Below are 27,438 nucleotides of genomic sequence, written 5' to 3'. Positions count from 1 at the left end.
CCTCTTCCTGCAGGTTTTTGGGAGGTTTGGAATAGCAGGTGGGAGATAAGAGCCCTGTTTGGTGGGTGTAGCTGTCAGGTGCTGGTGAAAGTAAAGGGGGGGGAATGGTCTGCACTGCACCCTTCTGCTTTCTGCTGTTATGAAAAGATGCCAGCATGTCTAGAAAAGTTTTCATTTGGTTAAATGGAGCAGATCATCTTCAGCCGAACTTGGATTCCCAAAACAGAGATAGCAGACGACCCTTCCTCGTGAAACTTCCCTGTGGCCTTCCTTAAACAGCAGACTCATCTGCCCCATCTTAGCATGGTTTCAGAGACCTTGTGCCACGAATCTGCATGTGCTTTGCCTCTTGCTTAACCTACATAGTGGATAAGCAGAATGCTTCAGCTACTCCTTGGTCCAAAGAGCAAATAAACACTCCTGGCGTGTTGCCTGGGAGGTAGTGCTGGCTTTCTGCCTTTGCCTCCCATTTACCTGTACTTCCCTAACTCCCTTCTGGCTATAATACATAACAGGGACTCCAGGCCACCCACACCCACAAGGACAGAAGTCACCCTGTCCACACTTACTACGCTGACTTCCTGAACTCTGCACTGAGTTTCTCTGCCTTACAACCTTTGGCCTGAGAACTTGTTGCCTACACCTCATACGCATAGTCACTCTCTTCATAAAAGAAAATCATTAATTTGTGTGCCCCCAGTTTAACCATCATGATAGAAAGGGAAGATACTAAAACTTGACTCTATCCTTTTCTCAGACGGGCCTTCTCATGCCACCTACGGTATTTAACCTGTGAGTTTAAGGTATGACGAACGAGTATGTAGTTCGCTCCCATCTTTTGTATAGCTGCTTTCTCTACTGTTGTCTGCCTTGCTATGTTAAATTAGCAGTGTGTCAGAAATAACTTCTCTTTCCGTCACACCAGCTTTCCATTGTGCAGATGCAGCTGGAGCTGTGGATTGTATCTAATCCTTTGGTTTTACATCCTGTGAAGACAGCTTAAGTGCAGGCACACCCACCAGTGGTTTGCTGAGCGGCTGGGCTGAGCACCTTCGGGAAGCATTGGATCAGCATACTGCTCAGAGACCACCAGGAGGAGGACTGTCAGTCCTTTTACATTTTGCTAATCTGGTTGGTGAGAAGTGACAGTTTAGTGATTTTCCCTCCGACAATTAGAAGTGGAGGTTTGAGTTAACTATGGGTCTTTGTGACATTGTTGAGGGTGTGGGACTTTGTAACTGTTCTCCTTGTGTATAGTCTGTCGAACTGTCTCAGATACAGACTTAAGGATGTGAGCCTGGGTGGAATGGGCTGCCAAATCATTAGTACTGAGTCAAGGCAAGTATAAAGTATGGTTTCACTGCATTTACTAATGTCTGAATTACAGGCTTCAGCTAATGGTGTTAGTAATTTTCATTCTCTCAAAGACCACAAAAAATATCTTCTAGCCTAGAATTTCTCCTCTCCTCCCTCCCCTTCCCCCATACACATACAGGCACACACCACGTACACGTATGTACATACACATTAGTGTGTAAGGAGATTGAAAAGGAGATTAAAACATGTAGATTCCAATTATATTTCCTGAAAAATCTTTTCAGAAGTCTAGACTTTCTCATGTATTTGTATCTCTAAAAAGGTCATACAGGTCAAATTTGTTTATTACTTCGCTCCTTATATTGGGCTGTTCAGTATGATTTTTACAACCAGGGAGGTATTTGGTCCTTCCAGGGTAAAGTAGATGAAAGCAGAAATGTCTTAAGAGGATCAGAGCTCAGCATTCTAGGAATATGAGTGAATGGGGCTGCAGTTTGCTTTTGAGGTGCTCTTTCAACAAAAGCCTGTCTGTCTGTCTGTCTACTTGTGCTTCTTGTGTCTGTGTGAGTGTATGTCACGTGTGTGCCATGGATCTTATGTAGCTGGAGTACAATAATGAGCCTTCTGATGTGGGTGCTGAGAAGTCAGCTCAGGTCCCCTGCAAAAACGGGGTTCATCTTAACCTCTGAGAGAGCTTTCCAGACCTTCCATATGCTTCTTAGTCACAGGAAACGTTTGGGATGTTGCTAATCTACAATTGATTTAGATTTCTGTCGAAAGAGAGGGAATCCGATTTGGTGAAGAGAAAGCTTGGTCCTTTTTTATTTTTATTTTTTAATTTTTATTTTTTAGAAATTTATAAAAGGCAGTCCTATATAAAGGTGGTTTACCTGTACATAAAAAACAAACCAGCTTGGCATGGTGACATATGCCTGTAATCAGACCCTTCAGGAAGTTAAGGCAGAATGGTCACAGGTTCATCGTTAGCCTGGGCTGAAAGAACGATTGAAGGCAATGTGGGCTGTCCAGCAAGACCTTTCTCAAAAACAAGCTAAATCTCTAACAACAAACTCAGCATTCACTAGCTGTAGTGAGGAGTGACCAAGGGGAAAAGATCACCCACCCCCATTCCCCCCCCACACACACAAATATTTAATATGTGGTTCTTTTGTGAAAAGCAGTAGAGTGCTGTGGATGCTCACCTTTTCTTCTAGTGCTCCTTGTAGTGTGTTACTCCTTGTAGTGTGTTACTCCTTGTAGTGTATTACTCCTTGTAGTGTGTTACTCCTTGTAGTGTGTTGCTCCTTGTAGTGTGTTACTTGCTGTAGAGTTCGTTCCACAAGGAGAAGGTTAGAGCCTATTACTTTATCCCAGCACCTAGAAGGATATATACACAGCACCTTTGAGTGTCCAGTCCTTACTGTGTGTGTGAATGTTGTTGAGGTAAGTACCTCTGGGTCTTTGTGTTCACCTGTGTCAGGGATCCTGTGTTAGATGCTGGCCTGGGCACCTGTGTCATCTTTGACCTTTATGGAATACTCTAAGCCTTGGAAACTGTGTGGCATCCTGCTTAATGCTTTGGAATCCAGTCCTGCAGTCTGAGTTACCTGGCTCAACCGACTGTCCATTTGCAAAACAGCTGTTTGGTGTATTTCAGTTAATCTAAGATGCTGTCTGCCATGAAATAGGCCATTCCTCTGGGCTGTCGGGAGAGAAATGCTGTCAGTTAAACTAGATCAAACATCAGCAGGAGAGCGTTAGTTTTGATGACTGCTATAACAGATTATCACAAACTTAGCTTAAGACAACCAGATGTTTTATCACATAGTTCCGTAGATCAGAAGCCAGGATATGTGTGTGACCACTGTGTCTCCCTTAAGTGTTGACTCTTATTAGAGGCTCTGGGAAGAGTTTACCTCGGGCTCTTTCAGGTTGTTGGTAGACTTCTGTTCTTTGAGCTTTATTTCTTGTTGTCTCTCAGTCAGGGCCACCCGCACCTCTTAGAGACTTATTTGGTGCTTGCCTTTGGACTTTATAGCTTAGGCTGCACATAAACACAGCTGACCCTTCTTGTGCCTAGACCTTAAAGGACCCTTCTGATCTTTCTTCTCTAGCTAGGGCAATTCTCTGTTCTTGAGGGCTGTATGGGTAGATTTGGTCCAGCATTCTCGGTCCCAGTATTTAGAGGACTTGACCAGCTTAGAAGGAGGGTTCCTGAAGAGATCCTGACGTCAGCAGAGGCAAAACGACTGTCTCTGTGGTAGCATAGAGGAGTTATTGATGCTTACAAAGCACCGGGAACGTCAGAAAGCATGTGTGACTGTTAGCCGTTTCCATATAGAGGCCATGAGCACCATGGTCACGCAACGCCGCTCACCTTGGACCTTGGTGCGTCTGTCCAACCCTAATTGAGAGAATGCACTTTGCTGACAAGGAAACTTGATAACAAAGACAGCGATTAAAACTTAAGTGCCAGTGGTAGGCATGTGCTAGGACACTTTCTGACTCCTTGTAGGGACATGAGGTAGGGCGCACCGGCTCCGTTTGCAGAAGAGAAAGTAGGTTTGGAAGAGGTATTAATCAGTGGGAGTGGCATTCCTCATATGTGTATAATGCATTCACTTGGCTCACTGTCCCCGAGAATAGCATATGAACAATCTCACAGGAGAGGCTTCCCCAACTGGAGCAGGTAGTCTGCTAGCGAGGAAGGAGATAAAGGGGAAGATACATTTTCTTCTGACGTTTCCTTTGTTTGTTTTTTGTTGTTGTTGTTTTGCTATTAAATGTTTAATTCACTGAGTCAAAAGCCCCAAGTCTTTATCCTTTTAAATACCCTAATCTTTTTAAGTCAACAAAGCAGTGGCCTGATCTGTGGGGCTATGGCTTTGAAGAAGACATGAGCTGCTCTTTAGTAAGACTGCAGTAACAGTGTCCATCCAGGTCATAAGTACTGTGAAGGTCACAGGACTAGGAGTGAGAAGGATAGGGTGGGTGTCAGGAGAATAGGAGGGCTGCCTTAGTGAGGAACCCCAGGAAAGACCACTGTGTAAAATAACACTTCTGCCAAGACCGGGGTGAACAAAAAGGCAGCCTGAGCTTACCTTTAAGCTGAGCACAAAAAAAAAAAAAAAAAAAAAGAGGAAGAGGAGGCTTTTTTTGGTTGGCAGGGGTGAGAAGTTCAAAGAGCCAAATGATGGGACTGTGATGCAATTTATTGATATGTATAGTATGTATAAGGCCCTGAGTGAAATTATAAGCAACACACACACTCACACACATAAATATGTGTACCATGTGGTATCGTGAATGAAAATGTCTCTGATAGGCTTATATGTTTGAATGCTTGGTCCCCAGTTAGTGGAACTGTTTGGAATGGATTAGGAGGTGTGCCATTGTTGGAGACAGTGTGTCACTGGGGGTGGGCTCTGAGGTTTCAAAAGCCCATGCCAGGCCCAATGCCTTTCTCCCTGCCTGCGGCCTGTGGGTCAGGATGTAACTTCCTTAGCTGCTGCTCCTGTACTATGTGGTCTGGACTAACACTGATACTGTAAGCAAGCCCCCAACTAAATGCTTTTTTTTTTTAAGTTGCCTTGGTCATGGGGTCTCTTCACAGTAACTAAGATACCAGGTTTAATGAAAATGCCAATGAGATTTCATAGAGAAATCTCTGTTCACAGCTCTAGTGAGCTAGGAGCCCGTCCCCCAGACATGAGCTTTTTATGACTTCAAAGGGGTGAAAGTTTTGGAACTATTCTTAATTTTTGCTTTTAAAACCATGTTAAGTGTTCGAAAGCACATGGGGATGAGTAGGAGAGTCGTTTGGCAGAACCAGATAAAAAGAGAGGCTGCTTGAACTCAAAATGCTCAGGGATCTAGCACACAGTTTGCCAGGAGAATTACATTCAGGTAAACGTTTTTGAAAGCTGAGTTCATCGTCCCTTTGGGTCTGGTTTTCTTTTTGCCTTCCCCTCCCTGTAAGTTGTTAGACTCTGAACCCCTGAGTTATCTGATCTCCTCTCTCCCTGACAGTTCCTTCTATCCCAGGCAACCCTGTGCCTGGCCACTTGCTAACCAGCCTCTCTTTGCCCCTGACTTTTGCACTCTTCTGTCACCGGATGACTTCTCTTAACTAAAGATCTGAATGTTACTTCCTGGATGACAGACAGTGAGTTCCCTGCAGTCACCCCAGTCCTGTCTGTAAGGATGCGTCCTACCCAGGTTCAGTCCAGCCACGGTTCTTACCAGCCCTGAAGACTTGAAATCACTTTAAGCATTTGTCTCCATTTCACTACCTGTAAAATGGAGGTGACAGCGCCGTACCCCACGAGTAACCTGTGGGTGGAAAAGGAGTTAATAGTGAGTCGCTGGTACTTGGTATGCACACCCTCCGTGAAAAGTGTCAGCTAGTTGCCCTCTGTGTGGCAGGCCCAGCTGGTCTAGCCTGCTGCTTTCAGTCAGCCTCCCCCAGTCTTCCAGCAGGCAGCAAGATAAGTAGAGAAATTGAGAAGATACAATTAGTAACCTCTGTAGCAGCTTCACTGTCAGCAAATTCACTCTTATTGCATTTTACAAAAAAATGTTCTTCCAGAACGGGTTGGAAATAAACAAACAGTTCCTACACTCTGTCTGCTGAAGTCCGGTGCACACACATACTAAACACCTATCATAAGGTTTGAAGACACAAGTCCATTATGAGAAAGTTTGAGGTAGTAGAGACAGAGAAAGGAGTGCATACACACGCGCACACACACACACACACACACACACACACACACACACAGAGAGAGAGAGAGAGAGAGAGAGAGAGAGAGAGAGAGAGAGAGAGAGAGAGAGGCTGGCATTGAGCATGTAAAGAGAGAGGGGAGGGGAATGGAGAGAGAGGGAAAGGGTTAAGAGGATGAGCAGGAGCAAGAAGGCAAGGGAGCAAGAGCAAGAAAGAGCTTTTCTTAAGCTAACCAATGAACTTCTGCTCATCTCTTTGACCAAGCCTGATTTTGTGTATTGTTGAGCCATTAAGACGTGTATGAGACAGCAGAGATGTATTTAGCCCTCACTATCCTAACTAAGGTCCATGAAGCAAGGAGTGTAAAGACAGTGTGGGGGAGGCTGAGCCTGTCTGAGAAGGGATTAGAGGAGTCAGGAATGATTTCACAGGGAAGGCAGAGGCAGTGTGATAGAAGATGGAGGTGCATGTCTTATGTTAAGCCAGTGTCTGAAGCCTAGCTGTAATACTCCAGCCATGTGTGACTTCCTCCCAAAGTCTGAGACCTTTCATTTGTAACTCAAGGCTAGTAGCATCTGCCTCTCTCAAGATAGTCCTGAGGCTCGAGCGTGTGTGTGTGTGTGTGTGTGTGTGTGTGTGTGTGTGTGTGTGTAGTTTTGCTGGGTGTGTTGGGTCTCTTTAATCAGTGACATTTCATAGTGACAGCCATATTATATAGAAATCTGTGTCTTGAGATGTATTAAATAACTGATATTTTGGTCAAAACAATAATTTCTACCTTACAAATAGGGAAACTGAGGTTCTTCTAGATAACTTCTGATATTTGCCTAGAGTCATTTAGGCTGGCAGATAAAAGGCAAAGATGAGATTAGAACCCCATGCCCCTTGTTTTCCTGGCTTTGTATTTTCTTGTGAACTCAGCTCAGCCTCTTTGTCACCTGGCTTCACCAGGCCTGGGATTGCTAAGTGAGCAAGAACCTGGCCTAAGGGACAGCCTTAGGGAACACCCTCCCTAACCAGCTCCCTCCTGGTTGCCCTGAAGGTATTTATGAGTGTGAAGGTCCACCTGGAAACCAAGGGAGAGGTTGGGAAGAGCAACCAGCTGTAGCTGCCAAAGAGTGGGGGAAGGGAGAAGAGGCCTGGTCCCTGAGAGTAAATTATTGTAACCAACTAGGGTCAAGGAGGAGGAGCTAGGTGGAGCTCAGGGATGGAAAACTATGTGAAGTCCAAAGGGCAGTGGAGTCTGCTCCTGACTACTCCTTGGTACACAAACCTTCTACGCTCTCAGAGCCGTCGTTCCCTTTTACCTTCTGCTGGGAAGCATGTGCTGTGCTTACTCAGTCAGTCTGTGTTGTAATCTTCATTGTGTAGGCAGGCGGAGGGGAGGGCTGAACACACAGGCAGGCTCTGACCTTAACCCTCCTCACTTGAAAAAGCTGGCGTTTTTGATGTTGTGTGCCTTTAAGTATGCTGTCTAGTCAGAGAGAAACCAGTGCTCAGAGGGAGTAGGACCCAACAGCTTTCCTGAAGCAAAAGTTCCCAGGGTGTGGGTCACAGGCTTGTCAGTGAGGCGGCATCAACTGGGAGTGACTGAAAATCACTGACACCCAACCGCACCCAGACCTGTGGAGTCAGCCCTTCTGGGTGTGATCCAAAGGCAGTGCCCCTGTGGGGCTCAAGCCAGGTTCAGTGTAAGAACCTCGTAGGGTAGCCAGATGGAGTTTCTATGGCAGGGCAGAATCAGTCCCTGGCTGCTCAAGAGTCATGAATTCCATTTAGTTTTCTCATCCACATACGAGGTCTCAGAGGAGCCTTTGAGCTCAGATCATGCAAGCCCCTTCCGTGAAATTTGTCAGCCTTGTGTAATCTGCCCATTAATGGGGGAGGGGTCAAACCAGAAACGTCCACATTTAAATTGTTCCTGCATCCTGTTGTATAAGAACAAAACAGAATGCCCTTAGAGGAACACTGTTTCTGTTCCCTTTTTTCTACACAGGAATGCACACCACAGGTGAGGCCCACAGGATTGGATGCCATCGACTGAGGCTGTGAGGCGGGGTGGGAAGTGTTTTTCCAGAGAAGACAGGGTTTTAAGATCCAGGGACATTGAGTGTTAACTCTCCACCACCTTGCTAGAACGTGGAGCCTAGGAGCAAACTGTTCATGAGAAATTGTTCTCATGGTTCACATGAATTTCATGTCCAGCACATTTAATTTATCTGTGACTTTCAGGAAAGGCATGTGGACTATTTGAGTTCATGTGAAGTCTGCAGTTCTAGGTTCAAGGCCAAACAGGTTTATTTTGTTTTCTTTCTTTCTTTTTTGAAACAAAGGTTTGCTTGTCTTGAATTTCTGGTCTATATGTGTTGTCTATCTCTCTCTGGAGAGCAAGAATGTCCTAAAAGAACCTGAAAGTAGGCATCCCTTGAGAAATTTATGCTCATAAGCCTGTTAAATATTAAAAATGAAATCTCAAGGATACAACTTGGTCTTTAAATTTTTATGACATTTAATTATGAGAAGCTGTGTTATTTATTTTATCTGCCCTCCCAATCTCCTTCTCTTTCTTGGTTTTTATTCCTTTGTTTGTCTGTGTTTGGGAGGTTTGGAGGGCTTGTTTTGCTTGTTGTTGTTTTGTTTTGTTTTGGCAACTCTGACTCTGTAGCCCAGGCTGGCCTGGAACTGACTTTGTAGTCCAGGCTGTTATTAAACTCTTGATTATCTTGCCTTGACCTTTCCAATCCAAGGATTTCAAGAATGAGCCCCTAAACCCATCCATGTGCCTGCACCTGACCAGGTATTGCAACCTTCTAAGAAAGTGTAATTAGTTTTACAAAGAGAAAACGGCAGCTCGGAGAAGTGCTCTGGCTTGTCCAAGGATACACACACAATTTATGGTCAGCAGACTAGCTCAGGCTTTCTGTGTTGGTGTTTTGTTGATGATAATTATCGAGTATTTTACTTTCCTTTTTTTGTACCTTTGAAAGACTGTCTTTTACTCATCACAAGATTGTTCTCAGAAGTGTGTAAAACACAAAAAGTATTTTCAGTGTTCTAAAGCCTGAGGCTCAGCAGAATTAGTGTCTGCAGTACAAAGTCCAGGGAAGAGATGGCAGGTTGAGCATCCTAAGAGCCTAGCAGCCCAGTAGAAACAACGTCATGGTCTGGAGTTGCCAGGACCCACTCAGTCTCCATCCCTGTAAGGTATCCAGCTGTAGTTGAAGTTTCCATGGTGGCTAATATTTTTAATTAATTGTTACAGTGAAGTCAAAGGTTTGTTCTGTTTTGTTTTTTGCTTGATTTGGGGTTTTTTGTTGTTGTTATTTTACCAGAAAACAATGACAAGGGGGTGGGGAGTTTAAGAGTAAATATTGGGAAAGTGGTCATATTAAAAGATTGGTGTTCTCCAGAACTCAGCAGAAAAGATTCAAAGTCTAGAAGAGTGTGGGACAAGCCTGGAAGCTGTTTGCAAAGCAAGCACAAGTCTTTTTCTCTTTGTTACATGTCCCTGAAATATTTTGTAATGATTTTTAAAATAACTATCATCAGTATTAAAAAGGGGATTGCAGTTTGGCAGTGTAGACGCCCGATAGAATATAAATCTCAGCCACTATCAACTTATGTGACCTTGACGAAGTTACTTAACCTTTCCAGTCTAGGTGTCCTCTGCTATAAAATAGCAGTGACTTACTGTGAGGTGTGAGTTAATTACCAATGTGTTTATGACTGTATTTGGCACTTCCTATTGCCATTTTAATTAACTAAAGCTTAATTAATGTAATTGCCGGAGCCAGGAGAGATAATGGGGGGAAGGGAGGATGCTAAAATTGCCACAGTCCAGCCTTCTGTGAATTTTCCCAGGATAAATAATTCCCTTTAGTGCAGTGATTTGAGGTTTTTGTTTTCTTTGGCACAGAACATTGCTTTTGAATTTCCCCAGTAGAGTATAGTGAGATCACCAAACCTCTTTAACCCATGCTGGCTTAGAACTCACTGTGTTGGCCAGGTTAACCTCAAAATCATGGCTTCAGCTTCCCAAGTCCTGGGATCAGAAGTATAAGCCACTATTTACCTCTTAAAACACACTCTTTGTCTTAGTCACTGTTTGTTCTGTTGCTGTGAGGAGACATCATGACCAAGGTTGCTTACAGAAGAAAGTACGTAGCTGGGAGCTTTCTTACAGTTGCAGAGGGTTGATCCATGATCATCAGGGTGGGAAGGAGACAGCAGGTTGCAGGAGCAGAAGCTGGGGGTTTTATATCCTGATCCACAGACAGCAGGCAGAAGGGAGCAGGCAACTTTAGCATCCTCCCTTTCCTGGATTATCTCTCCTGGCTCCTGAAATTACATGGCTATTGTAATCATAATGACCTGTCTGTGCCTTGGTTTCCTCTTTTATCAGCTGAAGTTAACCCCTGAGATGTGGGGCTTTTAAACCTCAAAGGCCATGCTCAATGATCTTCTCTAACAAAGACCATGCTCCTAATTCTTCCAACCAGTCCCATGAACTGGGGACCAAGCATTCAAATCAACACACTCTCATGTTAATCTGCCAAGAGGTGGCAGGTAAAGCCTTGCCTAAGATGTTTTCCATGGGTGGAGAAAGGAGGAAAGCAGTCAGAGGTCTATGCTAGAAAGAAATGACTTGCAGTGTCTGTTGAAAAGGGCCTTCTATGCTTAGGTATTAATTCATACTCATATCTCATAACCAATGCTATTTCTATTCTGTGGTAGAAAGAAACAGACTCGTGCTGGAGAAACAAGAATTCCGTTCCTAAATTGCAAACTTTTTCTTCTGTAGGTTCATATGGGAAGGACATTGGGGTAAACATCTTCTCTATTTCCAGCTGGCTTTTCTGGTGAGTAGAGTCTTTTTATGACTGTTTCATGTGTTAACCCTGACATACTTAGAGCATGCTATTCGACTTGGATTTAGTGACTGGGCCTTCAGGAAGTGCTAAATACCTAACAGTGTTCTTCCCTCAGTCTGATCTGATAAAGGGTCAATAATGGACAAAAGGGTAGGTAGATTCAACAGTCTCCCATTTGGAGTTGTGAGCCGAATTCTAGGTTGATACTGCAGAAAGACCTTTTAATGAAGAGTGAACAGAGGCTCAGTTTTGCCCAAGTTCATAGACCTGCTTGGAAGCAGCTCCAGGACTCCCAGGTCAGCTGCACGTGCCAGCAGCTACAGCCTTGTCTCACGTAAACTGCAGCGTCTGTACGGAAGGTCACCCTGCAGCCCCGAGCCGTCCATTCTCCCTAGTGTGGGAGCCACCTGCCATACATGGCTCTTGTGCACTGAAAATGTGCCCAGTGTTACTAAGACGTGGACTGTGTTGCTTTCCTTCACTCTATTTAAACTTTAAATGTGTATAATTGTATGTCCATTTTGGACATCGAGAAGAAATGAGTTCTAGCCTCATCCTCATTGTGGTCTAGCGGGAGGCTGAACCTACCCCCATTTCAAAGGGTAACTCCTTCCCAGTGAGGCTGGGCTAGGGCTTTCTGAGGCCTCCACGTTGGGTGTTTTTTGATTAGACCTGCTTTCTTCTTATCATAATGACATGTCTGTGCCTCCGTTTCCTCATCTGTGAGCTGAGATTAATGCCTGATCTGTCCCTCCCAGAGATGTTGGGAGAAACCTAAACTTAAGAGTCATGGGAGGAGCTTGCTTCACAAGCTCTTTTATTTCCTCTTCAGAGATACTCTGTCGTGTCTGGAAGCATTTTGGTTTGGGTACTAGTTATGGATGGGTTTCCTTTGCTCTTAAGACAGCGTAGTTGGATGAACTTGGTGTTTCCAGATGATTGTCATTGTGGGACCAGAGACTCACAGCTCTCAGCTCTTGTTAAACATGAGCTGGGAAGGCAGTAAGTTCAGGCTAACACTGCTGAGGTAGGCATTCTCTAACCTGTCACTACAGTGAGCTGTTGCATCTTAGAAAGCAAAGCAGATGCCCTTCTACTGAGGACACTCTTAGGGTTCCTAGTGCTGTGACAAAACACGATGACCAAAAGCATCTTGAGGAAGAAAGGGTTTGTTTCAGATTATAGATTTTATAGCCCATCATCCAGGGAAGTCAGGGCAGGAACTCAAGGTAGGAACCCAGAGACAGGAACAGATACAGAGGCCACGCAGGAGTGTTGCTTACTGGCGTGTTCCTCACATGGCTTGTTCAGCCTGCTTTCTTATAATATCCAAAACTACAGTGAGCTATAACTTCCCATATTCATTATTAATCAAGAAATGTCCCCATAGGCTTGCTGACAGGCCATTCTGGTGGGGGCATTTTCTCAATTAAGATTCCCTCTTCCCTTTCCTTGTCTCTCTTTGGCTTTCTCCTCTTTAGCCTTGCTAAGCCTCAATTTCAATATCTAGTGCCTTGTTTTCTTCAGTAAGTAAAACTCTCTCGGGTGTCAATGTTGATATGGCCAAAGTAGTTCTCAGACTTTTATTCTAAGACAGGAGTTTTAGCTGCTAGGGCTCCACTTGCTTCAGGAATGTGCCATTCAGTTTTGACAAGACCCTTCTTCTGCAGTAGTCTTGCGAGTACTTTCGAAATGTTTGCTCCAAGCAGAAGGTGGCAGAATTAAAACCGCCTCTGTGGGAACCCTGGACTGTTGCTCAGTGGGAAGTGGCATGGCTCTGGATGCTCCTGGAAACCCCAGGAGGGTTACACTGTTACACCAGGCTCTGCTGTCTATATTATGGTTTATGGGTGTGGTGAGTGTTTTTAATTTTTTAAATGGCACCACCAAAAAGTTGTAATGTTTGTCACAGTGACAAAGATGTTAGGGTTCAGACTTTGGGCTCCATTTTCTGTAGGTTTTGAAAAACCTGTAGCCTACAGTCACTACTGTAGTCTTCTTCACAACAGTTGCTTAGCCCTGGACGTACTGTGTTCATCCTCCCTCAGCTCCTACCCCAACAACCTCTAGTGTCCTACTGTCTTAGTGGTTGAGCTTTTCCAGAATGTCCACTAGTTGAGATTGCTGTAATGTATGACCTTCCAAAATGGTTTATTTTATTCAGTAATATGTTCTGGATATTTATCACCTCCTAAAGGTTTGGCAATTATGGTCAAACTATACAGACATTCATATGCACATTTTGGTCTGACAGAAGTTCTCAGTGGATTTGAGTAAACAGATTGTGTGGTAGGGCTACATTTACTTTTGGGAGAAGTTAGCAAAGTGTTTCCAAAGTGTCTGGGAGGCTTTGCATGCTCCTGTGGCCCTGCATCCTCATCGGCATTTGTTAGTGGTAGTGTAGATTTGGGCCGATCTCTTGGGTGTGCAGTATATCAGACTGGTTGTTTTCCTATTGTTGAAAGTATTTAAGTGCTCGAGGATCAAATCCAGGACATTGGACCCACCAGGTTACTTACTTACCTTTTAAAAGATTACTGCTAATTTTAAAGATTTTTTTTCGCCTCTTTTTGATAATAGGCCTTTATCAGAACTTTCTTTTGCAAATATTTTCATTCTGCCTGTGGTTTCTCTTTCTAGTCTCATGGCATGGTCTTTACCAGAGCAGAAGGGTTGGTTTTGTTTCTTGTTTTTGTTTTTGTTTTTTTTCTTTCATTTTAATGAAGGGAAGGATGCTCATTGGTTCTCTTTGACTGGATCACCTTTCAGTTATTTCTGAGAAGCCATGCTGCCTTCCCTCAACACACACACACACACACACACACACACACACACACACACACGGTCATCTTTTATTTTCCTGTTGCTGTGGTGGAGAGGTGGTGATAGCAGGAACTAGAAGCTGCTGATCATATCGGCTCCAGAATTGGGAACAGAGAGCAATGCGTGTGTGTGGAGACCACAAACAGTCCAGATTCCTCCCCAGGAAATGGTGCATTCTGCAGGGAGCAGGACCGCCAAGATAATTCCCCAGATACGCCAAGAGCTCCTTCTCCCAGTCGATCTCAGATTCGGCCAAGTTCTCAATTGGTATTAACCGTTATGGTACCCAACCATTCCCACATGCTCCTAGGGTATCTTCTGGCTTTTAGTTCTTAGCTTTACCATTAGATCTGTCATCGGTCTTTCTTGTGGAGATTGTGAGGTGCGTCTCTGGTTTGGTATTTAATGATTTTGTTGAGAAGATCCTTCATGCCATTGCCCTCGTTTGCTCTCTTGTCAAAGATTAGCAGAGGTATTTACGAGAGTCTGTTTCCGGCTCTTGCCACTGCTCTAACACTTTTGGCAGGGCCGTGCTATCTTGATGATCTCTGTAGCATTGTGAGTCTTGCAGCCAGACTCAGTCCTCCAAAGTGGTTCTTTAATAGTGATTTGACACTTCCAGGTCTCTTGCTTCTGCGTGTACACTTAGAATGAGTTTGTTAATTTATAAAGTAATTCTGTAGATTTTGGGGGGATAGTAAAGACCAAGTTACGAAGAACCGCAGTCATAAGATCACTGCTATTTTCTGCCTGTGAACATGGACTATTTTCATTTATCCAGTTCTTTGGTTCCTTTCAACAGGATTTTATAGTTTTCCTTACATAGTGTTTACAGCTCAACATTTCATTTTGGGAGGTGATAATATAAATTTTAATTTGAAATTCAACATGATCATTGCATATATTATATATGTGTGAATATATGTACATATGAATATATATGTATGAATGAAGTAAGTTGGCTTGTATCCAGCAGCCTTCCTTTGATCACTTACTAGGCTGGAGACAGTTTTGTTCTTTTTTTTTCAGTTTTATAGATGATCATGTGACCTATGACCAAGCTTTATTTTTCCCCCCATTTATCTTTTACATTTGTGTGTGTGTGTGTGTGCATGCCTGCACACATGTGTAAATATATACACAGGCTTACACTTGAAGGCTGGAAGACAGTTCTGGGGAGTCAGTTTGTTCTCTGTACCGTATTGTTTCTGGGAATCGAACGTAGCCTGTCAGCCTCGGTGGTAAATGTCTCTACATCTCATAGATTTCTGGGTTTTTTTTCTTTGTGTTTTTGGTTGTGTTAGCCCTTTGAATACAATATTGAAAGCAGTGGCATCAGATGAATGGATTTTTTAAATGTGGCGCATATACATATATGTATGGGTGCTAGAATTTGACAATTTGACTTTGCTCTAAAGAATTGAAAAAAAGCCAGATTTGGAAAGACAGATTTTGCATGTGTTCTCAAATGTAGAATCTAGATTTAAGTATATATATATATATATATATATATATATATATATATATATATATATGCATATATATATATATATATATATATATATATATATATATATATATATACACACACACACACACAAACACATACACACACACACACATATTTATACCTATGTGGTATGTGAAAATAGAAAGGGGACTATGAAAAGAAAACAGTAGAACTAAATGAAAGGGAAGAAACCGGAAAGAAAAATAAAAAGAGAGGGGATGAGCTAGACAGACAGACAGCTCGAGAGTTAAGACCTCCCTTACAGAACCTGAGTTTGGTTCCCAGCACCAACAGACTGTAATTCTAGCTGCAGGCAACCTAACATTCTCCTCTGGACTTCACACACATGCACCACTTGCATGTACATACACACACAGAGAAGAAAAGCCATGGGGAGAGGGTATGCTGATTTTAGGAACAGTTCTGTTTAAAACATTGTGTTTAACATCACTAAATATTCTGTTAACTGCAGTTTTTAGGTGTTCTTGGTTTTGCTCTTGGAGATTTTTATCGGGGAGGTGTTTTATTTTTGTCTTTTTGAGATGGGGTTTCATAGTCCTGGTACAGTTCGGCTTGGATCTCTCATAGCCTAGCCTTGAAGTGTGCTGGCCCTTCTAGTGAGTTCAACTGCTGGAATTAGGGCATTCACTCCACCCGGCTCCTTGTTGGGTTTTGATACACATCCTTTGTCATCAGAGGATGTTTATTTCCAGTTGACAGAGTTTTTATAAATGTTGGGTTTTTCTAAGTGCCTTTACTGCTGAAAACCAAACATGTTATCATGGTTTATCTGTCAGAATTCTATTTTATATTATATAATTATATCATGAGAATATTTTCTGACACAAACAAGCCTTTTTGTAAATAATGCTGTTTTTTATCTTGATAACTTTGTTTTCTAATTTTATAACATTATCTACAACAAATCTATTCTCTATTAAATCATTGAATTAGTGTTGCTTGGCAACTGCATATTCTTCCCATTAACAAAACCAGAGATTTCAACACTGAACAGATATGTATATATTTCATATGTAGCAAAGTACAGAAACTATGCAGGCCAATTCCTTAATTTTTTTATTTTCTTAATTGATTTAAAAAGTTTAGAAGTAACTAAAGCATACTTTAGTAATTTAATCATCCTTTAAATGTAAAATTTAGTTATCTCTTTCTAAACCTGTAGTTGTTTTTTCTTACCCTCATTTTTCATAATTAACATTTAAGAATCCCAGATCCAAATCATTCTTCTAGGAAGCTCAAAGAGCTCAAAGTCAACATTTCACTATCTGCAGTTTCTAGGCCTGATGGAAGGAAAGTCTTAGACATCATTGGGTTTTAACTTCAGTCCCAAGTTTAGCAGTTAATTCCTGATTTGGCTTGGCCTGGCTGAAGACCTGGAATAGCAGGTTTTTGGAAGCAGAGAGCAAGGAAGGGGAGGGACTAAGGGTACTAAGAGAGACAACAGTGACAGAGCCATAGCTTCCACACACGAAAGCCATAGCCACAAGTCCATGACTCATCCTGAGGTGTTTATATCCACATGCGTTCATGTACATGTCTTAATTTAATCCTGCCATTAATCGTAATTCTAGCACACATTAAGTTAGAAATACTAAAATTATGATGTTAAGATTTTGTTGGTAAGTTTTAGAAATTTCAGTGGCAGATTTAATTTTTCTACATATTGTTTTATACAGAAATGACACATTATGAAATGATCATTGGTGACAGAGAGATGTTCGCTGGCTCCGACCATCTTACTGCTCTTGCTGAGGACCCATGTTCAGCTCACAGCACCCACGCGGCGGCTCACACACTTCATTTCTAGGGGATCCAATGCGCCCTTCTGGCCACTGTGGACACCAGCATGCTTGTGGTGCACATAACCAATGCAGCACACATAGTAGCATAAATAACTAAAATTTTGAAACTGCTAAAACGGTTACATTGAACACATAACACATAACAGTTACAGGGAACACATAATTCCGTTCGGTCAGAATGGAATTTTAATAGAAATCTTAATAAAAAGGTCAACAAGTAAATTGTCATACAGAGTACGCTAATCTTGTGTTTATCACTTTTTAAATTAGTTTGTGTGCATGGGGTCACCATATGTCACGGCCATGGGAAGGTCAGAAGTCAGCTTGTTAATCACTCCTTCCACCACATGTCCTGGGGATCCATGTAGCTCAACTTCAGGCTTGGTGGCAGACACTTACCTGACAAGCTATCAAAAGAGAGGGCCACCATGACAAATGGAAATTTCCGGTTAATGAATAAAGGCATAAAGTTGCCTTGTAAGTCATAAGGTGACCTGAAAATTCTGTAGCAAATTCCAGAGTGTCCTGGTCTGGCTCAGAAAACCCCATAACCCAATGTCAAGCTCTCCTCTCCAGGTTTTGTCTTAAGAGAGGCCTTGATGTCTCTGTTTTATGATGAATTCTGTTCCACATTAGAGAACACGGATGGAAGAGAGAGGCAGAGGAGAGAGGAGCTGATGCTCTTCTGCTGGAGGAAGCCAAGGCAGAGCAGGACAGATGGGAATCTAACTAAAATTAGGATCTTTAGAATTTATGTTTGAGTTTGAAAGTTTCTAAAGTTTTCTTATTAATTGCTTATTCTTCAGCCTTCTTTCTTTGCTTCTGATAATTTCCAAAGCTCTTATTATTCATTTCTTATAAGTTATCAGTTTTATCATTTCTGCTTACAATAAATGTATTTGCATTCCAATTAGAACAGAGAGCTGTTATATCATATTTAATTTAAGCCTAAGACTTCTAGGTTGGTGTGCAAAAAAATATCAATTTAGGAATCTCACATGGTCCCTATCTCGAGAGTCCTGGAGCCAAGTTGCCTTTAGTTATATTTTCCCTATTTCTAAACACTTGGGAAGTTATGTTACTAAACTTACCAAATACAAAACTAGCATTTGGAATATAAGATGTCAGGACCCCCTCCTCCTGACATTTCCTATTCCTCATATTTCTATTTCCCATTTTCTTCTTAAAAAAAAAAAATCACAGATTGGGGCTGCTCCGCCATAGCAAAGGAGTGTACATTTTGAAACTGGTTTGTGTACTGCGTATGGGAATTTCCTAGGTTTTTAGTCCCAGGTGGGTTTCTCGCACTGTGTTGGGCTGTGCGGCATGATTCTAGGAGTGACAGGTTGGGCAGGTTGGCTCACTGTTTTGTGGTTGTGAATTAGATGTGATATGATGGTGCCACTGCACCTCCTGTCATGGTGAACTGCAGCCTTGAACTATGGGCCAAAATAATCCCCTTCCCCCTTAAGCGGCTTTTGTCGGAGCTTTGTTACACAGCATCAGGAACACGGTTACAGCAAAGTGGGGACCCTGTTGTAGGTTTCATGGGCTATCTGATGACATCATTAGGTAGAGGTTAGTGGTCTGCTAAGAAAGCTTTTCACAGTCACATGTGACTTTTGTTTTCCTTTCTGGAAACTTGTTTGTGACTTCATAAGGTAAGTGATGGCCGTAGAGCACTTCCCTCAGGCTGACCGGCTGTGAGCGCAGTGCCTCGGGGGCTTGCACACAGAGCAGAGAGGCGGCTAGTGACTGCTGCTTCCACTGTGTGCTCCAGGTCCTTCCAGATGCTCTCCGACCTTCCCTAGATCAGTACTTTCAACCTATTTCATTATTACACCAGGAGAAAAAGTAAAGAAGTTTGAGTTCAGTGACTTACATGGAAAAGCCTCTCCTAAAGGTGAATTTACTACTAAAAGAATAAGTTGTAATTGAGTTGGGCTGTGCTTAGGAAGGCTGTAGACCAGCGATGCCTGTGACTCCTTGTGTCCGTCCTGCCAAGAACCAGTTCGCTCCATGATAATACATCCCGTGTCTCAAAGGCTTGGTCATGCTATCCACTTTGTCCTTCTGAAGCTCATCTCATACTGTCTCTTAATTCTTCCAGCTTCTCAGGCAAGGCTGCTTCCAGTCTAGTATACCTCTGGTGGGTCTTCGTCTACCTCTCGGGCTCACCCATTCAGAACTGGCTGGTTGAGCATCTGATATGTGGAGAGCTTTGGAACTGGGCCACACCTAAGGACTCACATCTGGGAACTGTGGGAGAGGTGTTAACACCACCTAGACTGGAGCAGAGGGGAGGATGTGGCTGGGTGCAGAGGCTGCCTGGGGCAGTTGTTCCTCCAGGCTGAGGGACCTGGACCTTCTGAGGTACAAACACTGCTCGTTTCAGTTTGGTTAATCTTTATGTATGTGTGTTTGTGCGTGTGTGTGTGTGTGTGTGTGTGTGTGTGTGTGTGTGTGTGTGTGTGTATCTCTGTGTGTGTGCATGTGGAGGACAATGGTCGATATTAGTTGTCTTCCTCAGTTACTCACTGTCTATTGCTGTCATAAAATGTAAAACCGAAGCAACCTGGGGAGGAAAGCTTGTTTGGCTCACACTTCCACAGCACTGTTGGTCATCAAAGGAAGTCAGGACAGGAACTCAGACAGGGCAACAGTCTGGAGGCAGGAGCTGACGCAGAGGGAGGCCATGGACGAGTGCTGCTTACCGGCTAGTTTCCCACAGCTCCTCAGCCTGCTTTGCTATAGACCAGCTGGGCCTTCCCACATCAACCACTAACTAAGAATCGTATGCAGGTTTGTTCTCAATTGGAGCTGCCTCCTTTCCAGCCACTAGCTTGTATCCAGTTGACATAAAACCAGCCAGCACACTCTCTATTTTATGTTTTGAGACAAAGTCTCACTCTCCTGTTTGGCAAGACTAGCTGTCCAGCAGGCTCCAAAGAACCTCCTGTGTGCCTTCAGCACTGGGTTTACGGGCACACCAGCACAGCTGCTTGTTCCAAGGACCTGGGGATCCAGGTCCTTATGCTTCTGTGGTAAGCACTGTGTCCACTGAGTGGCCGTCTCCATGCTTATGATATGATCTTACTATGCTACCTTTGAAGAAACGTTGGTTCCAGAGAAGTGGTGCAAGAGCACAGTGTGCCCAAGTCCAGTGCCAAAAACATTGTAGATTCAGTGCTTCCATGCTCGGTAGAGAGTGGTGTGGCTGGGTAGGGAACAGGGTGGGACTACACATGCCTGCTACCGAGAGTGTGGAAACGAAGTGGTTTGACAGGTATGCCTTGAGCATCTTGCCTTTCATTTCTCCACCCGGCTTCATTATCAGTGTCCTTAGTCCCACACCTGTGTCTGTCTTTGTATTCTGTGTCCTTATGTGACTTAACGTCCTTTCCCACTGTGGACTTGTGCATGCTTTTCAAAGCACACCCCTCCCCCCTTTGCAACCTCAGCACTAGCTCCCTTGGTACCTTGGACTGGATGCCCTGTGGGTACCTTCATATTAGCTCATTTTTCTGATCACCCAGACTTGGAATCTGGGGATGGCGTGAAGCTTCTTGTTCTGTTAGGAAAGCGCAGCGGGGTGGGCAGAGCTGCTCTCTCACACTGTCTGGATCCCTTCCAGTTATCTGCACATACTCCTCCCTCTCTGTCCTTTTCTTTCCCACACCCATTTTCCTGTTTTTCCAATCCTTCCTTTTTCCTCTCTTTCCTTTTTTAAAAAGCATTATTTATTAAGCCAAGAACTGTACTCCTTTCCCCACATGGATTATTTAATTAAATGCTCATGAAATCTGTGAGCTATTAGTATCAATATCACTCCAAACTCTTGAGTACAGAGAAGTAAGGACCAAATCAGATATGCAATTCATGAACTCTATAAACTCAGAGTTTAGCATGAGCATTAAGGACAGTCTGTGAGTTTTGTCCAACACCCTGCCTCGTGAGCAGCTTAGACACTTAGACGCATTGATCTCCTCCCTTCTGTGTAGTCTCAGAGCTGCTTTGTTTCAATCTTCCCACAGCACCAATGTGACCCTGTCACTTCAGAGTCCTGCATTAACATCCCCCATTCCTGGCTTCCATTCCCTGAGTTAACATCTACCCCACCCTATCCCGGCCAAGTGTTTTTTTGTGTTTTGTTTTGTTTTGTTGTTGTTTTGTTTTGTTTTTTTGCCATTTTGAAGACACTGATTTATGGAAAACAGCATAGCTTTGAAAACCTGGGTTCAAGCCTAGAATTTCTTCTTGTCTTTGTGACCATAAAAGGTAGTTCATTTCTCTGAGTTGTTCATCTGTTCATTTAGTGGGTATTTACTGCGTGTCTTCTCCTGCTGGTCCTGCAGAGCTCCAGACTGGCCAGTTGCTCACCTTTGCTTTCTTGCTGGACTGCGTGGGGAGGTCTGTGTGGAGTACACTTTGCCTGGTGCAAGGTGCTAGTTCCTCAGAGATGTTTCTTCAAAACAGCTCCTTGTGTCTTGCTAACCTTTCATTTCAGCTTCTTCTAGCCTTCTGCTCCTTAAAAAATACAGTATAGTTTTTTTCTTCTTGTGTATGTGGACATGTGTCACAGCCCTAGTATGAGTGCTAGAAGCTCTCAGTGGACTCACTTCACACCGCCCACCTTTATGTGGGGATCAAACGCAGGTGGTCGAGTTTGCACTGTTGTACGAGCTCCAGCTTGTGTCCTCTGGATGGCTGGACTGAACAGCTATTATTCACAGCTTTCTGGACACTTCTCATTGAATAGACTTACGTCGTTTATGTGGGAGTTCAGTCGTTTTTGTTAAACCCTTTAGAAAGCAGGTGTTTGGCCAAGTATAATCATCTCAGATCCTTCCAGGGAACAGCAAGGTGAGATGGATTTCTCTGATAATATTAAGATAGGTCTTGGTTTTTTCACTTTGCTGACATTTGGAATATGCTGCAAGAGACATGAGATAAACTTCCATTGCTTAATTAGTAATCAAGTCAGTAGTCGTATGCCTTACAGCTTCATGCTCAGAGTGAGAAGAGAAATGTACTTTAAGGTGTCCTGGATGCAATGGAAGTTACTTAACTAAGCCTCATTTCCAAACATATCTTTGTAATCCACCATGTGACACAGTGGAGAATAAAGCTTTTCTGACCGTCAAGCTGGTGTCTCGGGGAAACACTGATTTAGTTGCATCCTTAACTAGCCACATGCTTTTTATTGGTTTTCTACTGAGTCCTCTTGTATCTCTGATGTGGAGGCTTGACTACGGGCAGCAAAGCTCTAGGGAAGATCCTGTCAGGGTTTCCTGCCTGTCTGTCTTTGGACCTAGGTGGCAGCACCACCGTCTGTCTTTGGACCTAGGTGGCAGTACCACCGTCTGTCTTTGGACCTAGATGGCAGCACCACCGTCTGTCTTTGGACCTAGGTGGCAGTACCACTGTCTGTCTTTGGACCTAGGCGGCAGCACCACCGTCTGTCTTTGGACCTAGATGGCAGCACCACCGTCTGTCTTTGGACCTAGATGGCAGCACCACCGTCTGTCTTTGGACCTAGATGGCAGCACCACCGTATGTCTTTGGACCTAGGTGGCAGTACCACTGTCTGTCTTTGGACCTAAGTGGTAGTACCACTGTCTGTCTTTGGACCTAGGTGGCAGTACCACCGTCCCAGCCATGATGATGTTCATAGTGGAACAGCATGGGAAGAGTCAGCCTTTACGGAAGCATTCAGTGACGGCAACTTTCTGTTTTGTTTTTGAGGCAGAATAATAATGATAGTACACTAAGTAGGTGCTTTAATGTTTTGGTCTCTCAAACCTTCTGATGCTTTTAAAAATTGTGGGTTTTTATTTAGCGCAGTCTGTTGACATATGTAGTAACTGCTGTCATATAAGAAACTGAAATTGGGAAGTATAAAAAAGGTCTCATAAATTTTTATAATGCTTCTCCTGGGGCCCTGCTCACAGACTAAATACTATAGGCAACTAAGGAATTCGGAGAGTGAGAGAAAAAGTCCTTCTCAAGGATGAGTACCAATTCCTTATCCAATAACAAGTGGTCAGCCTTGACTTAGGAGTGTGTTTAGTATGCTGATGAGATAATTTATGGTAGGCAGCCCTTAGGTAGCTTCAGGATGGGGGTTGACTAAATAAAAGAACAAAACAGAGCACTCTGGGAAGACTGGATGGCTGTGGTGGAAGTCCCAACATTCCTGACTTGTGGAAGGGAAAAGGTAATGACAGCTGGAGGTTTTAAACAGCCAGGCATGCCTGCGTAGTGAAGCCTTCATAAAAACTGAGAAGTGTTTGGAGTGCTTCCTGGCAGTTCCTGGAAACTGATGCCCCTGGAAAGAGCATGATAGTCCTTCTCTGTTTCCACGTGCTCTGTTGTAGCTGTCCTTCCGTCATCTGGTCTTTATCTGTGTCCTCTTTAATGTCCTCTTAAATAGACCAGGAGTGTTCTCTGAGTTCTAACAAATTAACCACAGAAGATGGGGCTCAGGAAAACCTGCTTTTAGCCATTCAGTCAGGATGGTGGGTAAAAAGTGCTGGAGCTTTTTACCTAGAGCCTGAGGTCCTAGGGAGTGTGCCTTAAGTGTGGGGTAAAAGTTTAATGTAGATAGACGATGTCAGAGTTAAGTCAAATGAAGGGCATCCAGCTGGGATCCAGTTTGCTTGCTGGTTCATATGAGACCTGTACGCATTTCTCAACAGACATTCAGGTCGACTGTTGAGAAAACCAGGATTGATTTTCTTCCCCGTATTTTCAGAAGCCACTGTGAAAGCCTTGTTTTTTGTCCCTAGTATCACAAAAGGAAGAGGCTCCTTTTATGCCTTGGTTGTTCAAGAAGAACAGTGACTTTTGTCCTCACTAGTGTGTGTACCCAAGAGCCACAGTGGATGGAAGCTATGACATGAGCCCTTGAGTCCAAGTCAGCTTACCCCAGTGAAGCACCAGCACCGTGTACACAACTTCTTTATATGAACATGAAACCAGAGACTGGAGCGTAAAGATGAAAGACACTGAGATCAGGAGGGATCTAGGGGGCCATAACACTGAAAAGCTTTCTAGTTAACCTCACACACGGTGTATGCCCGCACGTGGTATATGCCCTCACAGGTAGCTGTGGAGCTGGACTGAGTTTTTATTTTCTAGGTTTGAACCTCTTCTGATAAAGTGTAGAAAGTTTAGCTGGGAATTATTTGAGTAAAATTAATTTGGGGGAGTTTTCTGAAATTCAGAACTAAAAAAGGGATTTTTCTGCATAGGCCACCAACTGCTACTTGGGCTTCCTTAGATCTTGGTGTACAGTGAACTGAGATGGGGCTACCTAGCCTGTTTCTGTCAGCCTTGGCTTAAATCAACTAGCTGTACCTCTATAAAAAGTCCAATAATTATAACAGTCACTTCTAGCTGTGGACATGAGAGGTACCCAAGCTAAATTATCATATGGCCAGCAAATATGTTTAGTGCCTGCCTTCTGTTTTATATACATTAGGATTGTACCGCAAAACCAGGTTGAAATGGAATTCACAGGAAAGTACTTAGCAATGTGCCTGTGTTGTGGTAGAATACTCAGGAAATAATACTGTTTCAGTTGTTACTACTGCATCCAAGTTTAGAACTTCTTGAATTAGCCAGAGTTAACCAAGAGAAGGATGAAGAAATACGTGGTGTGCCAGCCCAGCGAGGCAAGGCACGTCTCTGTGGAATGGAGCCTAACATGCCTGCATCTGTAGTTCAGTAATGTACAGTTCCACGTAGATTCATTTTCAGGTGGGTGGCCTTCAGACATTAGGAACAATGTCCATGTTTAGTCTGTAAGTAAATGGGTGTAGTTTGTTAAGATGGCACTCTGAACAAAAAAGGAAAAAGAGAGAGCATTCATGTTCTCATAGGCACAAAGGCATGCCTTTTAAAAACTGGTCACATGTTAAATTGTGAGCATTTAGTTCATAAACATTTTCAGCATTGATCATAATCTCTAAAGATAAGCAGTAGAAAGAAGAGCCAGTTTCCACCATTTTATTAAGTTCTCAACTTGAATTGTACACTAGTGTTCTTATGAACGCAGGTTCTCATTTTCATGTAGATGGGAGTCTGTGTTTGAGTCTGTTGGTCTGTCTTTATGTCTGTCCCTAATGTATATTGCCCTTTTCCTACCTCCTCATGCTCCAAGTTCTTCTTGTAATAGTGGTAAGATAAACCCTGCCCTGGTAAGTTGCTACTGGCTTAGCTTTTCACCTGAATCATGGAATATGAAAAAGCAGTATGGTTTCATGTTACATGCAAATTAGGCAACTGAAGCCATGGGTAACATCTGAAGCCCAGTGAGAAGCACATGACATAGATTACAGTGAAAAGTGTGAGACAAACATTCAGATGATTGAATCCCAACATGGCTAAACAGAGTTTTAATGTAGGAAAACGTTTAGACCCCAAGAACCTCAGTGTCTTAGTCTCTAAACTGGAATAGTAGTTTTGTGTCCTTTGTGCCTGTTTCGGTGTCTGTTGGAAAATACTGGTTCAGCACTTAGTTGTTGGCAGAAGGAAATGGAAGAAGACAACTCTGATTGGTGGATGAAGTAGCTGCTGTAGATTGAGAAAGCCAAGTACATCCTGAGTATGTCATGTTTGTCCAGTCAGTTGCAAATGTGCTAAACAAATGTTCCTAAATCTGTAAGCCTTATCATCTCATGAAAACTAAGGCTAAACATATCTGAAAAGCAAACGGACCAGTCATAACCCTAAAAAGTTAAGGGACATATCATGGTCTCTTTACTGTCATTAAAGGCCCGTGCTTGTCTCAACCCATTGACTCACCCTTTTGGTTGTATTGCTTTTTAATTTTAAATTTCTCATGGTTACCAATTGGCTTTTCAGCCAGTTTCAAAGAACCAGTAATATGCTCCTATTTTCAATGAGGACATAAAATCCTTCCCTGTGTCCTCCCCAGGTGTCCTGTCAGGTCTCATTGAGTTGACCTCAGCTTGGCCACCCATCCAGAGCTTCCTAGCATCCCTACACAGGAACCCAGGCTTTGTCAGCAGGGTCACTTTGAGAACTGTCTGCCGAGTAGCCAGCAGTGGTACTGCACATACATCAGTGGAGGAGAAAAGAAAAACAAAAGATTGGTGTTCACTAGGCAGGATTTTTTTCTATGAGATTCTGATATCCGTGTTAAGGAATTCAGGAGTTACAAGTCCTGAGTTGAGGGTTCTGTCGGTTTTAAGTCTAGGAGGAACACTGGAAAATGACTCTGTTGTGTATGTGAGGGTGTTCATCCCCACCCCTGCCTTTTAAAAAAAGTTAAAAAAAATATTTATGAATGTCTTCCTGAGCTGGAGTTACAAGTGATTGTGAGGCATTTAACCATGTTGATCCTCTCTGAGGACCCATCAGTACTGTGAACCTGCTTGCTAGTCCTTGCCTTTCTTTAATTTTTTTCATTTACTTATTCTTTTACATTATTATACATTTATGTATTTTGACCACACTCACCCTCTTACCCTCTTACCCCTTCCTGTGCCCTCTTCTTTCTGCTGCCCATCCCTTTCATGTCTTCCTATCTGCTCATTACTCACAGAGTTTAATTAAAGTTGCTTATTTACCAGACTATGGGCAAGTCACTAGTGGTATAGCACTTCAAAAAAATGACTTCCCCTTCCCTGGCAAGGATTAACCACATTAGCCCCTCAGGGTACAGTGAGGCTTCATGAATGTTGATGGATCCAGTCTTGTGCAGGTCATGAGCAGGTAACCATGGCTGCTGGGAGTCTAATGGCCCTGGCATGCATAAGAGACAGCATGTAACAGCTCTCTTCCCATTCTCTGACTCTCCCTGTTCTTCCCTCTCCCCTGAGTCTAGAAGGGCTCACTGCCTTTCTCTCTGCATAGCAAAGACTAGAGGAATGAATGAATTCACATAGGGAAATACTTGGGAGTTGGTGTTGGGCATCTGAAATGTTTTAACCTTGAATAATGCCAGAAATACATCATGACTGGCCAAAGGACTATTAACAGAGTAATTCTTACCCAAGCCCCATGAGGAAGAGAAGAAAATGCCCAACAGTATTTAGGCAGGCAGTCCTTCGAGAGTGTTTGCAGTGACGCTTTGCAGAAGAGTACAGGAACGTGATGGTCGCTCAAAAAGTCACCAACCTTTGGTTTATGTTGGCTGCCTGGGCTGGGCGTGCAGAGAGGAAGAAAGGGAGCCATTTGCACAGACCAGGTAGCAGAGACCCCGGAATTCCGTTCAGAGTTAAATTGTGCTCATAGCCCTGGAATCCAGATTTCTGATTTTAAAAAACAGAAATGACGAGGTTTTCCAGGGACATACTAACTTGAGTAACAACGTGCTTTTTTTTGCAATTCATATTTGCTGTG

General features: G+C 43.3%; 1 protein-coding gene across 2 annotated transcripts in view; it reads left to right on the top strand.

Moving 5' to 3' along the window:
• The window catches only part of GNG12 (G protein subunit gamma 12), a 111,879-nt gene that overhangs the window by 6,913 nt on the left and 77,528 nt on the right, over window positions 1-27,438 (top strand). For both annotated transcript variants that reach the window (XM_080932616.1, XM_080932617.1), the window contains exon 2: window positions 10,842-10,899. The gene's annotated coding sequence lies outside the window, so the exon portion shown is untranslated. The remainder of the gene's footprint in view (window positions 1-10,841; window positions 10,900-27,438) is intronic.

This window comes from Micromys minutus (genome assembly GCF_963924665.1).
Source record: "Micromys minutus genome assembly, chromosome: 18".
Taxonomy (NCBI): domain Eukaryota; kingdom Metazoa; phylum Chordata; class Mammalia; order Rodentia; family Muridae; genus Micromys; species Micromys minutus.
This window is presented reverse-complemented; position numbering and strand designations above follow the sequence as displayed.